The sequence below is a fragment of the Oncorhynchus kisutch genome, linkage group LG15, assembly GCF_002021735.2.
Source record: "Oncorhynchus kisutch isolate 150728-3 linkage group LG15, Okis_V2, whole genome shotgun sequence".
In the NCBI taxonomy this organism is placed as follows: domain Eukaryota; kingdom Metazoa; phylum Chordata; class Actinopteri; order Salmoniformes; family Salmonidae; genus Oncorhynchus; species Oncorhynchus kisutch.
Window position 1 is genome coordinate 66,867,972 of NC_034188.2, and position 18,062 is coordinate 66,886,033.

General features: G+C 43.8%; 1 protein-coding gene across 2 annotated transcripts in view; it reads left to right on the top strand.

Annotated features, from left to right (window-relative positions):
- Positions 1-18,062, top strand: part of LOC109906087 (leucine-rich repeat and fibronectin type III domain-containing protein 1) — a 134,082-nt gene that overhangs the window by 87,980 nt on the left and 28,040 nt on the right. For both annotated transcript variants that reach the window (XM_031790869.1, XM_031790868.1), the window contains exon 3: positions 12,243-12,369. The gene's annotated coding sequence lies outside the window, so the exon portion shown is untranslated. The remainder of the gene's footprint in view (positions 1-12,242; positions 12,370-18,062) is intronic.

Sequence of the window (18,062 nt, forward strand, 5' to 3'; positions counted from 1 at the left end):
TTACGCCGGGCAGGGGCAATGTGGTGGCTGACCTCCTTTTGAGCTAAGTTCCCACAGCCTCCACCTATGCTTGGGTTGACTCCGAAGAGGACATCATCCAGCTCCTACACTCACCTCTCCAAGACACAGTGTCGATCAAGGAGCTGACCCAAGAATCATCCAACGACCCCATCTTCACGTAGCCAATGTCTGGCTGGCACAGCTCCCGTCAGAACTCCAACCATATGCCAGGTTTTAACATGAGCTGTCATGTTGGAATGACACATTCCTGGCTCGTGGAAACTACACCATCATACCAAGCAGCCAAAGAGGATGATTGTTGGCCATGACTCATGAGGGCCACCTTGGCATTGTGAAGCTGAGGCAGTGCTGTCGGGACCTGGTGTGGTGGCTGGTCATCGATCATGATATCGAAGGGCTAGTACGTGACTGTGCTCCATGTCTTGTCAGTGGAAAGACAGGCCTACCACTGCAGCCACTAGCCTGGCCCTCCAGTCCCTGGGAACATATCTATGAACATTTGTGGGGAACTCTACAATGTGCCACATCACCAACGCTTCTTAGTGGTTGCGTACAATCAAACATGAAAATGGACTGAGAGCTCACCTAGCTCAGGATCGCTCCTTCACTGAGTCCTTGTCGCAAACTCTGCTACACTTCAGAGCTGCTCACCACTCCACCAACGGAGTCTCTCCTGCCAAGCTGATGTTAGGACGTGAACTAGAGCTGCCCCTACACAGACTCTCTCTCTCTATTGGCAACCCGACAGCCATGAAATTCAAAGCAGCAGTGCAAAGCCAACAGCGTAAAAGTCAGGAGCGCTACAACAAAAGAGCAGAGCTTCCTGGAATCCAAGTGAGGGATTGAGTCAAGGTGCAACGACCTCATCACGCAGACAAGCTCTGCACCTTCTTGTCAACACCGTGTCAAGTTCAATGTCAGCTGTGCTCAGCTAAATTTTTACTGACTGACGGCTCTCGCTGGCATGCCAGGCGACTAAGGAAGGTGCCACCTCCTGCATGTTTCCACTCTGCCATTGATGTCACCTTGAGTGGTTCACTACCGGTGGCACACGTTTTCTTGGCCCCAACTGAAGTACAAGTGCCAGTTGTTGTCACTGCAACACCCGTTCTGCGGGTTGTATTGGTGCGCTCTCATCCTGCTCACTTTCAAGACTTTATCACCTCCTTTCATGCCTAGTATAAAAGGGGGGAGTTGTGTTGTGCTGTGTTCATCTCTGATTGTCTAGTATAGCATCCATGAGTCGTATCATCGATTGGACGGTCTATTTTGTTAAAATGTTTTTTATTGGAAATTACTAGGTGATTTAGTGGTTTTATTTCAGTTGTATTTTAGATGCTACTCGTTGAGATAAACATCAGCTTCAACTGAGAACAAGTTTGTTTTTTGTTTTTTAAAATAAAAAACAGCAGTTTTTTAGGTACAGCACCCCGTTCACAAAAATGGTTCCCTCCTACAGACAATGAGTCACGTGGCTGTGGCTTGCTATATAACTCAGGCAGACGGGCATTGAGGCATTCAGTTACTGTTCGATTGAACATTACAATGGGCACAACGAGTGACCTAAGCGACTTTGAGCGTGGTATGATCGTTAGTGCCAGACTCGCAGATTCCAGTACCTCAGAAACGGCCAGCTTCCTGGGCTTTTCACGCACGACAGTGTCCAGGGTTTACAGAGAATGGTGTAACAAACAAAAAACATTCTGTCAGTGGCAGTCTTGGGGGCAAAAACAGCTTGTTGATGAGAGAGGTTGAAGGAGAATGGCAAGAATTGTGCGCGCTAACAGGTGGGCCACAAACAGGCAAATAACTGCGCAGTACAACAGTGGTTTGCAGAACGACATGTCGGAATGCGCAACTCGTCGGTCTTTGTCATGAGGGGGCTTTCGCAGCAGACGACCAAACTGGGTTCAACTTCTATCAGCTAAAAACAAGAAGAAGCATCTCGTGGGCACGCGATCACCAACACTAGACAATGGAGGAGTGGAAAAACATTGCCTGTCAAGATTTGGCGTAAGCAGCATGAGTCCATGGCCCCATCCTGCCTGGTGTCAAGGGTACATGCTGGTGGCGGGGGTGAAATGGTTTGTGGAATGTTTTCCTGGCACACATTAGGTCCCTTGATACCAATTGAGCAAAGTTTGAATGCCACATCTTGTAGAATCCACGCCCCAAAGAATTCAGGATGCTGTGGAGGCAAAGGGGGGTACGACCGTGTACTAGATGGGTGTACCTAATAAACTGGCCACTGAGTTTATACTTCCTCACTATCCAAATCACATAGGGATAACAACTATTACAATCTGAGGAAATATTCATGCCAAGTCATATACAGTACGAGAATGAAACAGCTTGTCTTTTGCTTTCCATCAAGCGCAGAGTCGCAGGTGCAAACACATTATATTGTAGCCCCACAGAGTAGATTAGAACCCCCAAAGCTCTCACATCCAAATCTGTTCTGGATACTTAACATAACCCATTTCATTCTGATGAAGCGACTGTTTTTCCATCACTGTTTAAGGGAATCTCTGAAGGCTTGATAAAGAGTAAAATAATTTCTATTGCTGCACCCCTGTATAACACAATCACAAAAAACAATGAGCATATTCAAAGAGTCCCACGTTAACATTTCATAAAGGCCCACTATAACCTCCTGGAGGTGACTTGTTCCACCTCACACTCCTCCAAATCCATTATAGATAACTGGCTTGACTGTGGCTCTGTTACATATGTTTACTGTTGAAGTGCACCTGGAGGACTTAGACTGAGGAGCGCTACTGAGATGCTGCATCCTTTCTGAGCAGGATGGATCAGATATGTTTGGTGGAGTGCATAGCATCAGGAGGGATGATACTACTGGATGAATTCTTATAAAGAGGAGGCTCACTTGTAGTCTACATGATAATACGGTGTACTGTAGAGTGCCTCAGCTGCATCGACAGAACATATACAGAATACAGTACGGTGGTAGTAAGACATTAAGCTCTGTATAAAGGGTTGAAAACGGGGGCAATCAGATCTATGATAGAAAAGTAGACGATTGCTTTTTTCCGTCTTTTAAACCAACACCTCTGTTTCAATAACATCTTAGGGAATATTGTGGTGGTTTGAAGTGAAATGGCCTTTGAAATGACTGTCAAGTACATGAAAGCTACCACCCAATTAAACTCAGAGAACCGCAGCATCCTCAAAGTTACAGTTTTTCACTGTAAGATTTAAGCGGTGATTTCAATTTTACTCAGACAAATTAGACCACATGGGCACTTAAGGGACTCATTCTAGTTTCCAATGCGTCTTGTCCTGTATTATTAATTCTCAAATGGTAGGGAGTTAGCACTGAGGGTGCTGGGGATCTGGGGTTTTTGGGGGGGAGGGGGGAGGGGGGGAGGGGGGGGGCACTTGCATTATATATGAGCCACATAAACTATGATGCGCCAATAATTACAGTAATGCTGAATTTTCATGTGACGTCTACTACTATCTCATATTTCTGTCACACGTTGTGTAGCTAGCTATGTCAAGTGGGAAGCTAGAGGAGTTTAACTGAGATTGATTAAATTGTGAGCTGGGAAAAACATAAACAATACTAGTTTGGATTGCAAACTTGAAGACAAAGGTAATACGGCTGCTAAAGAACCTTCCAGATCCTGTTCCGGTGTTGTGAGCAAGTGTGTGGGAGGAGAATAAGTAGATAGGGGAGAAATCAGATTGTCGCTAGCTCTACTTTCTACTTTAAGATTAGCTGGCTTTGTTCCTGCTTGGTGTATTGCTAATTATCAGATCAGTGTGAGCAGACTCTGTTCTACCTCTGTGTTCCTTCTTCTTTTTGTCTTGGAAAGACACAAAACCCATGTGCTTTTACAAAAATGCAATACATATAGAAGTGGACGACTCAAAATTACACAATCCATGAATATTGCAGAGCAGTGAGATGGTTTTTTTGCCTTTTCATGTGGACAGGAAATGAGAAGCTGTTGTTTTTTTCCCCAGCAGCATCACCCAGCTTGTCTTCGGTTGGTTGGTGTTGTGCATATGATTTAGTATTGAGCAGTAGCACAGGCTGTCAGTGTGACAGTTCTGACAAAGCACAGGAGCAGCTCTGACATTGTTTACACACAGAGACTCGAAGAGCAGAGCAGGGAGAAATATCTGTCTTCATCAGCAAGGAGGATTAGTTGATACTCTTGGCCCTTGTTTACAGAAATTGTCACATTCATTTGGCAACGCTGGGGCTATGCTGGAGGCTCTGTGTTAGAATACAGTGTTCAGTAAAGGAGTACTACTGTATGAAGGATAACTGACTGTGGAGGGGGACATCTTTAAATAGCACGTCCTTCTGTAGAAATAGTGAAAGTCATTTATTTCCCACTCAACCAGTCTGGTCATCTGTGAGCTGCTTGGGAATCAACATTCTGTTTCATTCATCCCAGGATTACCCAGGGACACCATCCACCATCCCCCAGGATTACCCAGGGACACCATCCACCATCCCCAGGGACACCATCCACCATCCCCTAGGATTACCCAGGGACACCATCCACCATCCCCCAGGATTACCCAGGGACACCATCCACCATCCCCCAGGATTACACAGGGACACCATCCACCATCCCCAGGGACACAATCAAACATCCCCCAGGATTACCCAGGAACACCATCCACCATCCCCCAAGATTACCCAGGGACACCATCCACCATCCCCAGGGACACCATCCACCATCCCCCAGGATTACCCAGGGACACCATCCACCATCCCCAGGGACACCATCCACCAACCCCCAGGATTACCCAGGGACACCATCCACCATCCCCAGGGACACCATGCCACAACCCCCAGGATTACCCAGGGACACCATCCACCATCCCCAGGGACACCATCCACCATCCCCCAGGATTACCCAGGGACACCATCCACCATGATTACCCAGGGACACCATCCACCATCCCCCAGGATTACACAGGGACACCATCCACCATCCCCAGGGACACCATCCACCAACCCCCAGGATTACCCAGGGACACCATCCACCATCCCCAGGGACACCATCCACCATCCCCAGGGACACCATCCACCATCCCCCAGGATTACCCAGGGACACCATCCACCATCCCCAGGGACACCATCCAGCATCCCCCAGGATTACCCAGGGACACCATCCACCATCCCCAGGGACACCATCCACCAACCCCCAGGATTACCCAGGGACACCATCCACCATCCCCAGGGACACCATCCACCAACCCCCAGGATTACCCAGGGACACCATCCACCATCCCCAGGGACACCATCCACCATCCCCAGGGACACCATCCACCAACCCCCAGGATTACCTAGGGACACCATCCACCAACCCCCAGGATTACCCAGGGACACCATATACCATCCCCAGGGACACCATCCACCATCCCCAGGGACACCATCCACCAACCCCCAGGATTACCCAGGGACACCATCCACCATCCCCAGGGACACCATCCACCATCCCCCAGGATTACCCAGGGACACCATCCACCAACCCCCAGGATTACCCAGGGACACCATCCACCATCCCCAGGGACACCATCCCCCAGGATTATCCAGGGACACCATCCACCATCCCCAGGGACACCATCCACCATCCCCCAGGATTACCCAGGGACACCATCCCCAGGGACACCATCCACCATCCCCAGGGACACCATCCACCATCCCCCAGGATTACCCAGGGACACCATCCCCAGGGACACCATCCACCAACCCCCAGGATTACCCAGGGATGGTGTCAACTGGAGTTGTTTTCAATTATTAATTGAACAGAATTACAACTAGTCCCTGCTCAAAGGATTGGACGTAACAGGATATGTCTGACACTATTTTAATGCTAATACTTGTCACACTAAGCCCTGGTAATCTCTATATATGAATTTGTGAATGTGGAGCAATGTCTTTTTGCCACTAAAGACTGATAGCACAATAGCTTTTTATGAAGAAAACCATAATTTAAATAATAATAGGAAATCCATTCCTATGTCAGTGTGTAAAATAAATCCCATGTTATTGGGTACATGTACACCATAGTCTGTAGTGTAAGAACAAAAACCAGATGGAGTTGAAAGTACAGGCTGCTATACAATAGGGACTGTATAATATTGCACTTGATTAAATTATTTGAAAAAGATGAACGCATGTTAAATTATGTTGCATGTATTGGCCCTCTGTAACAAATACATTTTCCTGGAAATAGAAGCACCACGCCATATGATTATAAGGAGTCACTGAACCGCAAAATCACTTAAGTATCATGGAGCAGAGCTGCATCCTCAGGTTAAAGCTCAATGGGCCGAGCAAAGGAGTCGTAACCGTACAGGAACTGTCCCGACTTATTATATCAGCGTTGAATATGAAAGTGTGATTTAATTACTGTGATCAGAAAGCATGCTGATGCAACCGACCACACATTCAGACAACAGTCCAGATTATAAAGCCTCAGAGGACATCACAGAAGACTTTTCTTTATGACCAAAAGTTCCCTCCTTCTGGCTCATCTCATCTGATTCTTCTGATCCATGCATTCATCCATCGGGCCATGAAAATGAGAATTGTACAATAAATCTTATTTCCTACCACTCTTCGTCCTGACCTATTTTGCATTCATTCACTTCTGCTGAGTTGGTGGAATGTGACAGGAGTATTAATATCAAACCAGGGGGTCTTACATTTCCTTGTGAGAGGACAGAGTAGGGAACAATATACCTCCATTCTGATCAATTAAATAGCTTTATTAGTTAGTGTTCGTGTGGTGGTTGTGGTGGTGCAGTGGTATTTACTGGGAACTACTAAGTAGCCAACCGTTTGGTACTAATGCAGAAGCATAACAGTCATATTTGGAGCATGCGTTCTCTGACATCTGTGCATGTAATCACAAGCACAAGTTTAACAATCCCCTGTAATGTATTTCCACTAGTGATCAAAAACCAATTAAGGGCAGAGATTTTGTTTGAAATGTCAAGATACCCCAGATGCATTTTTGGCCTATTGATCTGACAAGAGCATCACCCTGCAAATCACACTATGCCAGGTATCATCATTGTGGTACGGATAAAACTAACCACAGTTTGCGTTTAACATTCAAGGCCTATGGAAAGATTACACACACAATCTGTATAGAATTACCAAAGCATCTTCTGGGAATTAGGTAAATGTAAAATATAATCCTCTCAAGCAATTTGTTCTTACATGAAAATGTAGCTTGGTTTATATACGTAAGGACAGAGTGTTGTAGAATTTGAAACTTACCCAGGGGATAACTATACTGTAAACTGGGAGAAAAAGTAATTTTATAGACATACTCAATCGCATGCCAAGTTCTGAGGTCAAAACAGTACTCCCCAGAGACATCTAGAGAACAGTCTTTAATATTTTCAAAAACTATGAGGCCCTTTTCTTTTAACTTATATGCTAAATTGATCATTTCCCATATCTCACAGAATAAACTGGTGAATATAATTTATAAATTGCACATAAATTAGTTGATATTATGTTAATTTATTGTAACGATTCATTAGATGATTTAAACAGATGCTTTGGATTGTTACCATGCTGGGGTGTTTGTGTTTGAAGTAAGCTATGACCTACTGGCAGAGGTTTACAAGATTTTGGCTGAAATATCGCTGATGCCTGCTTGAATCATTCTCTAGAGTCTTCCAAGGGCACCAGTGCCAGAAAAATGTTAAACATACTCCTCAAGTTAAGAGGAGAAGACAGTATTCTCTGTATGTGCCAAATCTGACACACGCATACACACAAGTATAGCAAAATACGGATTTATACTCAATCTAACCATAACTAAGAATCCAAATTGTCCTTGGGATGCAATTTGTAAAATCCCTTCATGTAGAGACCTCTACAGGGCTCTTAACCCTGCCCCCTGGCCCTGCACCAGATTGATGGCTATTGATTGGCTAGCAATTTAGCCCTTAGCTTTAACTTGACCTTTAATGCCAAAGGTTGGTCAAAGCTAATAAAAAAATCTATTAACCAATCAAACTGCACCTACAAGCAATTTCAGGGGAAAACATATCCTAGTTCCACTTCAAATAAAGATTGGTCTGACAACCACCTTGCTCCTCTGACTTACCTATTGGGACTCATTAGGAACTATAGTGGATTATCAGCACAACATCTACCCAAAATGGCTGCTTGGCCTCAGTACTGGTCATTACTGATCACTACTGGTCAGAGGTTATTTGTCTTCCAGCTTACACCAAGCATTCCGTATGACATAAAACACTTTAGCACTTTGTAAGTCATCAGGAAGACATATTTTCTGCTATGTAATCATCTTCAAATGAGAGGGGCCGCTTTGAAACAGATTTCAGGTATCTAAACAAAGTAATTTCGGTGGCATCCTTTCAAAAAGTAGTACTTTAAAGTACACCACTGCATTAATCCAAAGTTCTGACATGCTTGACTTTACCTTTGCTACAACTACAATAAATACCAAAAGTATGTGAACACCTGCTTGTCGAACATTTCATTCCAAAATCATGGGCATTAATATGGGGTTTGTCCCCCCTTTGCTGCCATAACAGCCTCCACTCTTCTGACAAGGCTTTCCACTAAATGTTGGAACATTGCTGCAGGGACTTTCTTCCATTCAGCCACAAGAGCATTAGTGAGGTCCGGCACTGATCTTGGGCGATTAGGCCTGGCTCGCAGTTGGCGTTCCAATTCATCCAAAAGGTGTTCAATGGGGTTGAGATCAGGGCTCTGTGCAGGCCAGTCAAGTTCTTTCACACCGATCTCGACAAACCATTTCTTTATGGACCTCGCTTTGTGCACGAGGGCATTGTTATACAGAAACAGGAAAGGGGCTTCCCCAAACTGTTACCACGAAGCACAGAATCGTTTAGAATGTCATCAGCCGCAGACCATTATTCCTCCTCCACCAAACTTTACAGTTGCCACTATGCATTGGGGCAGGTAGCGTTCTCCTGGCATCTGCCAAACCCAGATTCATCTGTCGGACTGCCAGATGTTGAAGCGTGATTCATCACTCTAGAGAACGCGTTTCCACAGCTCCAGAGTCCAATGGCGGTGAGCTTTACACCACTCCAGCCGACGCTTGGCATTGCGCATGGTGATCTTAGACTTGGGTGCGGCTGCTCAGCCATGGAAACTCATTTCACGAAGCTTCCGAGCAGTTAATGTGCTAACACTGCTTCCAGAGGCAGTTTGGAACTGTTGCTACGTGCTTCAGCACTCGGCGATCCCATTCTGTGACCTTGTGTGGCCTCCCACTTCAAGGCTGAACCGTTGTTGCTCTTAAGACATTTCCACTTCACAATAACAGCACTTACAGTTGACTGTGGCAGAGATTCGACGAACTGACTTGTTGAAAAAATGCCATCTTATGACGGTGTCATGTTGAAAGTCACTAAGCTCTTCAGTAAGGTCATTCTACTGCCAATGTTTGTCTATAGAGATTGCATGGCTGTGTGCTCAATTTTATACACCTGCTAGCAACGGGTGTGGCTATCCACTCATTTGAAGGGGTGTCCACATACACTATATATACAAAATAATCTGTCACTCTATACCATAATACCCCCACCAGCATCACTGGTCCCTGATCATGGCTCATTGTGTCCAGTGCTGAGTCATCCTGACTTTGAGAATGTCCTTTCAGGGGCTTGTGACAGCTGGAGCTGCTGATTTATTGCTTGTCTTCATTTCAGGCTCCGTCATCACTGCAGTTAGCGAGAGATGAGGAGGAAGACATCTGCTAACATGTGACAATCTAAACAAGACCTTTTACTAGACCGATTGAAAAACAATGACATTCCGTGATGAATACACAGAATGTACCTCACTTGGTTATTTAGAAATTGATTTCCCATTTAGTGAGAGACTATGAGGCCAGGGTCCTATTTTTTGGACGGGTTAGTTCAGAGAGGTGGAGAGTATAGGCTCCCTACAGTGTGTAGGCTATGTACAGTATGTATTTGGTAAAAATATCTATAATTGATTTGGGCTTGAAGGCATTTTTTGTGTCCTTAAATGAGGTCAGCAGGATCTGACAGACTATCACCTGAGGCCTTTAGGTCTTTCCTTCATTAGGAAGAGCCAATATCCCAGTAAATGAAAATCCACTGTCTGCTTTCTCTCTGACAGAAACGGAAGCAGGAGCTACTGCGAGGCAGAATAACTATGCCGTTATTGAAAATGTAAATTTCCCAATTGTAGGCATAGATGCCTTTGTTCTTATCAACAGGGTTTGTTTGGATGCAGCATACCAATTATATTCAAATAAATGAAGCATTATTATACACCATATTTCACATTTACATTATTCACAGTTAGCTTTAAGCCTTTTAAAAGTTTTTAACGTTGGCTTAAAGATTTCCTGATCAGGATAATCGACATCTGGTTACAGACAGTGCCTATCTATCGACCTGAAACAAAGTGTGTCAGTGAAGTGAGGCTTCTTCTGTTAAGTGTGATTGATGGTCAGAATGTAACAGTGTGAGAGAAGAAGAGAGAAGTCACACTATGGCCAGTTGTCGTACCGCAGTCCTCTTAGTAGGAGGGTTGGCAGACGAGGAGAAACAAAGGGGAAAGACTGCCTTTCTAACATCTGGCTGTCTCAGTCAAGGAGAAGAAGCACATTGTCGGATAACTACTTGACAGAATCTGTCCTTTGGCCAAACGTAGCCCAGCATTGAAGGATTATTTATCTTTCTACTTCATAGGAGGGACTTGTGGGTGGAAGGAAGGTGAAAATCTGTAGGATGGAAAAGGGAAAATGACAAAGGAGCTGCTTTGATACAGTGAAGGACACTAGGAGACTTGGAGATAAAGTCAGACAGGACGAATTGTCCTTAGCTGACCCTATAGGACTTATCAGTGTGAGCCAGGGGATGGGGTGGCTGAGAGACAGTGATAAAACGGGATATCTGTTGTTAAGCCCATTGTGGAAAAGCCAAGGACATGTTGTTAGAAAACAAAATGACAACTTCATGCACCAGCCAAGGACTGCACTTGTCACACCACTGTAATGTTACAAAGGATAACTAAAGCTGTAGATTCGAAGACGGACTTGAAAATAGAACTGCCAGATGCAGATAATTAGAATAGATAACATGCATGAGGGTATGATTATGAATTATCACCCTCCAAGTGTTTACTGTTACTAATTGCTTTCTGAATAATGACAGATAAGGACATTTGAGGGCACCCACAGTCAGTCTTCCATTGTTTCCTTGTAACCTTCTCTCCTACCTGATGCAAAGTCTCTAAGTGGAATTGGATTACAGAAGGTGGGACTGAAAGTAACACTCAGAAAAAGCTTCCATCATAAATACAGTACTTAATTGGATGAATGAATAGCTGGAGGTGACAACCCTGGAACCCCATTCTAAATACAAATAGATGGCAACCCTGAGTAGAGAATTCTGTTTTCATAAATGAGGGGCTCTGTGCAGACAAATGAGAGCAATATGGTAACCTATGTAGCATTACATGGAACCTCCTCTGCTGCCGTTACGTAGGTTGTTGAACATTTTTGAGTCAAGAGAGAAAACCGAAGACTCACAACCTTGGCAATACCTCTGAAGTTGTTTTATTTGTTTCTAGCAGTAAAAATAGTTTCCTAAGCTAGTCTTTAACACGGGTGTACATTCTCATGGAGTCTGGTGATTTATCATAAGGGGTGATTCGCTACAGTTTATGGGTATAAAGCCACCAAAGTGAATCACCTCTGTTCTCTTTTAAAAGCTTCATCAGGAAAGAAGAAGAATCAGGGATAATAGATTCCAAGCTCTTGTCAAAATATAATACATTTTTTCATAATGTTCCTCTTTACACTCTGTTCTTCTTCAGCTACAATAATGCAATGAAATATTCATGATGGGATACACAGCCATAGTCATTCTATCTGGAACTCACTTTTTTCCCTGCTGTTTGTGTTTCTTTCTTCAGTTGTGTCTCATAATCAGATCAGTGTTCACATCTCACCAAAGCTGCCAGGTTTAGAAGGAGTAGATATGTCAATTAAATTATGAATGTCTCACTGCTTGTCTTTGGGAGTACTGGCTTCTTTTCTAAGAATATTGAGTGGCCAGATGACCAACCTCAAACAATGTGTTCAATCAGCCAGGGAAAGTTCCCATGGCTCTGAGCATCAACTTAGTTTAGCCTCAATTACACTGTTTCAAGCAGAGATGTTATCTTGTGTTCCCAGGCCTCTAGGTGTTTCTCTCTAATGCCAGTGGGCGTCGTCCTACTCCCAGAGCTGTGACTGACTGCCAGAGGGACGGGATGCCTATACCCATGTGATATCTGCCATGGAGACCAGAGCTTGATATCTGGTGAGTAGCCTAGGCTGTTTTCAACCCTCCCCACGCCTTGTTTACCGAGCCACTTCAAATTGACTTAAGCAGTTGCAGTCTGTTGTTCCCCTACTCGGGGCAACTTTTCATAGTGCGGAAGTGACCTCTCTCGTTAGGGAGGGAGTGCATCATCACATACCTTCAGAGGCAGGATCATGGAGAATACTAGTAGTCGGGAACCAGCTGTTCCAGCTACAAGAAAAACACAACAACAAACTGTTCCATCATCAAGGCCACCGGTGCATGACCAATTATTCAAATGACCTGTTCTGCTACTTTGACAAAGCCCAAAACAGACCAGGGCTTTCTTTTTGCTAATAAACCCAACATAAAGGAGAGATGTAAAGGCAGTTAATCACTGTCTAAATAATATGTAATGTGAGTCTATTAATTAAAGCCGTAGTACACCAGAGGATCCAGTTTAATCATCTCTGCTGTGTCTTCAGAGTGCAACCAGCCAGAGATCAGAGTGTGCTTCAAAGAGCTGTGCAATACGTACCTGTTTCTCCCATGACATCTGTTTTCTGACTGGAGTTGGGACAAGCAGACATGTAGCCTGAAAATATAACTTCACACTAACTATTGCTTAAAGTAAATGATGATCCAGTAGGTCTATGTGATGCCAGTAGTGTTGTCTGAGCTGAGGGCATTGGTTTTGTAAGGGAAGGGAGAGCTAGCTGGTGGCCATTCCCACAGGGGGCTGGTGGGGATAGTAGATTATGCTGTCTACTCTGTGACCCCTTGTGGTCAGAACTCCTGTGGTTCCTGTGGTCAGAGGGGACGCACAATGCTTCTAACAAAGAAATATGATGTCTCCCACTTGTCCTCCCCTGCTCAAAAGGGAATGAGAGGGCAATGCTAATTAGCCAGCTTGTGTTACTGAGCCGAGCTTAGCTAGTGCACACACCCCGCCCTGCACACCCACCCATCCCGCCACACACACACCCCCACCCCTTCTGATAACATGCAATGTCTGCAATAGTCATGCTTTATGGATGCCTCTGCATATTTCCTTGCACCATAAGAATTTCTGATGGGTTGGTGTCATAACAAATAATGCTTCCATGTTTAATTAGGCACTGTATATATGATACAGATATGTATATTTTACTGAAATACCCTTCAATCAATTATAAACAAAAAAAAAGTAATTTATTGAATGTCTGTAAGAAGCCATTCTGGTCCATTCATATTCGTTTAACATCTTTGATCCAGCTGTTCTTTTGTCTGCAGTTTAATAGTTGTCAGGGATGATGCAGGTGATACCAACATGCATAACAAGTAGAGGACCTCTCCCAGTTCATCTCTATTCACATTAATCTGAGCCTACAAAGTGCTCTGTGAACAGGTAGTAAATATGAGTGTTTACTCAAGAATCCGAGAAAAGCAGGACTAAGACGGAGGCTAAGTTGAGGTATCACCCCTCAAACACTCCCAATTCAAATGAAGAAGAAAGGATAAGACTCAGCAACATTACATTACCCAGCGCTCTCCTCCTTTTCCTCCTCCCATCTCATGTGTGGTCAGATCTCTCCCCTCAAAGTAATCTGAACCTTTCCCTCTCTGGTTCCTGGAATACCAAGTATGGGAGGCTGAGCAAGGCAGAGTAATAAGCTGTAGAGGGGAGGCTCAAGGCGTACTCAAGGGGGTTCAGTTCTGCCATGATGCCAAGACACTCTCTGAATAACAAATTGCACCATCATCCCTTTACAGTGCACTTCTTTTGACCAGGGCCCTTAGGGCTCTAGTCAAAGGTATGCACTAAATAGGGAATATGCTTCCATTTGGGACGCACATACGTTCTCTGCTAGGCTCAATCCCTGTTATTTGTGCACTAATCATCCACCAAATGAAACCATATGACCAGCCGTATCACACTGAATCTCAGCATCTGAGTCATTTGGTGAACATTCCTAGTAGTGAAGTGATGAAAGACATTACTTTTTTTTATTGGATAAAATATGCATCTATCTTAGTCAAGCTTTCAGGTAACCTCAAATCACATGAAAACCATAACACCAAACCAGACACAATGGCTGTGCGACAGAGGCACGGGGAGCTCAGCGGGTTATATGTTTGACCTCCTATTGTTTCCTCTTAGTCAGTCACAACTGCTTAATATCTGGTCATATGCACAGATTCTCTCTCCGCTGGTGAACACATGCAGAACGTAACGGACTCACTGAAGCAGCCTTATCTGATCCACCACTCACTCATTTAGATGTCCGTGGGCTTTTTCAGATGCACTGTTGACTGTTTGTTTATCGTGTGGTTGTTGTTGTCTTCGTCCTGCTCCTCTGAGGTTTCTGGAACTCATTCATCCCATCAGACATCAGCGTGAACAGAGACCGTTCTCCAAACTCTTCTGAAGTCCCTGATCAAAGATATGGAAACATGTAGAAGTCCGTTCTGATAGATATCTCTGTGACCTCGTTGTTCTACCGAACAGCAACCACAGTAATAGAACTCCACCACTCTGTGGGACAGATTTGAAATATTTACTATCAAAGTTTCATCATACTACATGCATGAATATTTATGTGAATTAATATGAATAATGTTTTTAGATCTAATGGATATCGTTTCAGTAGTATAAGAGAGTCAACTGGCTAATATAACCAGAACTTTGCACTACTATCAAGGAACTGTGGTGAAACATTGCCTTATTGCATTTGATGTATTAGATGAAAAAGACAACCAAAATCCATTTATGCATCAATTCACTTTCCGTTTCAGTGTATCCATCAACAGAGGTTGCTTTCCCAACAAGATTTGTTATGTGTTCCTCAGTCAAGTTAATGGCACCTGTGGTATACCAGCTGTGGATAAGAATGTATTTCACTATCCTCACTCTCACTATTGAAAAGCAGCTATTGCTTCTAAAAAACGTTGAATGGCCTGTTCAGTGTATTGGTGCTATGATCAGTGAGAGGGCCAATATCTCATCCAGGCAGTATTGGTGTCCATCTGTGCAACGGAGTAAACAAGTCCATGGAAGGAGGAGCCCAGCCTACTGCTCTCATTTTATGAAGCACTTAGAAGGAGTGGGAGAGCACCATAAGACTGCAGGCAGATGAGCAACAGGTTGTGAGCCTCCTCTCCTTCCATTGTCTGCTCTAGCATATGGGAGACAGACAGTGTCCTCAAAGACGCCTGGCAGCACTCCTCCCAGCCTTCATCTGCCTTCATGCCTGGCCATGGAGCAGAGCTCGCACCACTTGAGATTACAGTCATGTCCAAGCTGTTACTGTAATTTGCATTGGCTCATGGGTAGGGGGGAGTAAGGAGGAGGAGCGGCACATGAAGCAGGCCTGATATAAGTGGCCCTGGCAGCACAATGAGCTCGCCTGGCTTTAGCTTTCTGGATGAGTTGCAGGAGCAGGTCTATATTAAAGTGTAATAATGGCATCGAGCCATTGCATAAACACAGGGTGGGGGATTTGAAACCAAATAAATGAGAGTTTAATTCAGGGTTTATTAGACAGAGTCTGTAAATCTGTCCCATGCTAAATAATGAGTCTGAATGTTGTGAACATAAAACAGTGCTGCAGCAACTACTTTGGCCAGAACTCAAGTTAAAGGCTAACATTGGTATTGACTTGTTTTTCAATGATTAGAAACTTTAGGTGCATCAGAAGCAATATTTTCTGTTACTCTAAATCTAAATGTGGTTGTCTTACCAGTATTACCACAACAGAACTTAAAGGGAATGGACTTGTTGCAGGCGTATTACCCAAGAAGCCATTTAAAATAGAAATATTAGACCTTAAGCATAACTATTTCTTTAATATGCCATAGCGTAGCTGTCTCAGACCATACATCATAACAAAAAGTCACTGTTCATGACGCTGAAATTACTGAAACTTAATAGTCACACTATTAAATCAGCACCAATATTAGCTTGTGGACATAATCCTTTAAATCTTGATTTCATGTCTCCAAATGATTAATTAGCCAGTAACAGAAAATGAGAAGCAATTTCAGATACCCCACACCCCCTCCAAAGATGTTGTGTAAAAGCTATTTGTAGCAGCAGAGCCAAAGGCCCATGTCCCTCCCTCAGGTATCTCTTTTACTCATCCCCCTTTTTCCTCATATATGGGACATATACTGTATGTTTACTTAAGGTCATGTGTTCCCTGCACAAACTCATGTCCCTTACATTTACCCTCTACTCTCCAATCCACCACCACCCCCCCCCCCTCCCCCACCACCTTCACCCCCCACCACCACCCTCACTAGCTCACTGTCCTCTGGCGGTTTTATTTTGTCAGTCCAATTTGTGGATTTGTTACATTCGAATAATAGTGCTATTAGAAGTGGGCTAGAAAGGTCAGATGTCTGAGCAATTTAAGTTGTGTTTACCTCCCTAAGGCATTTCTTTAAGACTACAAGCAGCTCATTTCCACGGTAGCTAAAGAAAAATGGTGATGCACTCAGTGACCGACTGTTTCCTGGTGGTTCACAGCCGAAGGGACGATTAATTAATGCAACAACAACCAGTGGACACATGGAACATTGACTGAATACTACTCAGCACAGACTAGACAGCTCCCACTGGCCTCTGGGATTGATATCCACCTCCATATCCCAACCTCGACTATCTCCTTCTTTGTCTCCGGCTGGAGCAGACTACTACTTTTAATCATCATGAATCAATCAATCCTCTATTATCTTCAACAAACAGAGTAGGTTACTATCAGTATTCTTTTTTTATCTGGCTATTTACATTGATAGAACAAACCGTGCACAAGAGTGTTTTATTACATCAGGGATCTTCAGAATTCAAGTGGAGTAGAATTTGTTTATCTACTTGCAGTCTAAATATCTCCACTTGATCATTTGGATGTCAATGGTATTTCAGGTGAAAAATGCTTTCAGAATAAACAAAGGGGTAATAGCCTTGAAATTGCATAGTTTTTAGCCCTTTATCATGTTTGCACTATTCCATCTCATTTTAATGTTTATTTTCCAAGTGCCTATACAAAAATAAGTATTTCACAATAGAAATGCATCCATTTCTGACCAATCTCATTGGGATAATTAAGCAGCACCAATCAAATGTGCTATGTTATATCTATCATCGCCTGGTGACTTTGTGAACTTTAAAAATGGTCCAGACAATCAAATAATCATCCACACTCCTACTTCTGGGAAAGTTAAGGACAGGCGGGAAAATTGTATTCTTTTTGGTGAATTTCTTCAACAATCATGACAACTCCTATACTTGATCTATTCAGCTTGGAAAATGTTTGTAATTTGAAATCATAGAATAAAGTTTCAGTTTGTATTCATACTGTTCCCTTGTCCCTGACATACCTGTGAACAATTTTATTAGCATATACCAGGCGGATAAAAGCGGTAGAGAACACAATAGTGTCCTTGAAAAAAGAAACCGGGAGTTTTTGTACAGCTGCCCACTGTCCTAAAGCTGTATGATAGGATAACGGATAACAGCAACTAGCCTAGAGGACACGTGTTGCAGGAATTTATCTGATATCAGGTTATACAATAACATACAGTAATTTACTTGCTTACTGGGTGGTTCCAGCCCTGAATGCTGATTGGCTGACAGCCGTGGTATGACAAAACTGTAACGTTCTGACCTTAGTTCCTTTTTTATGTCTTTGTGTTAGGTTGGTCAGGGCCTGAGTTGGGGTGGGTAGCCTATG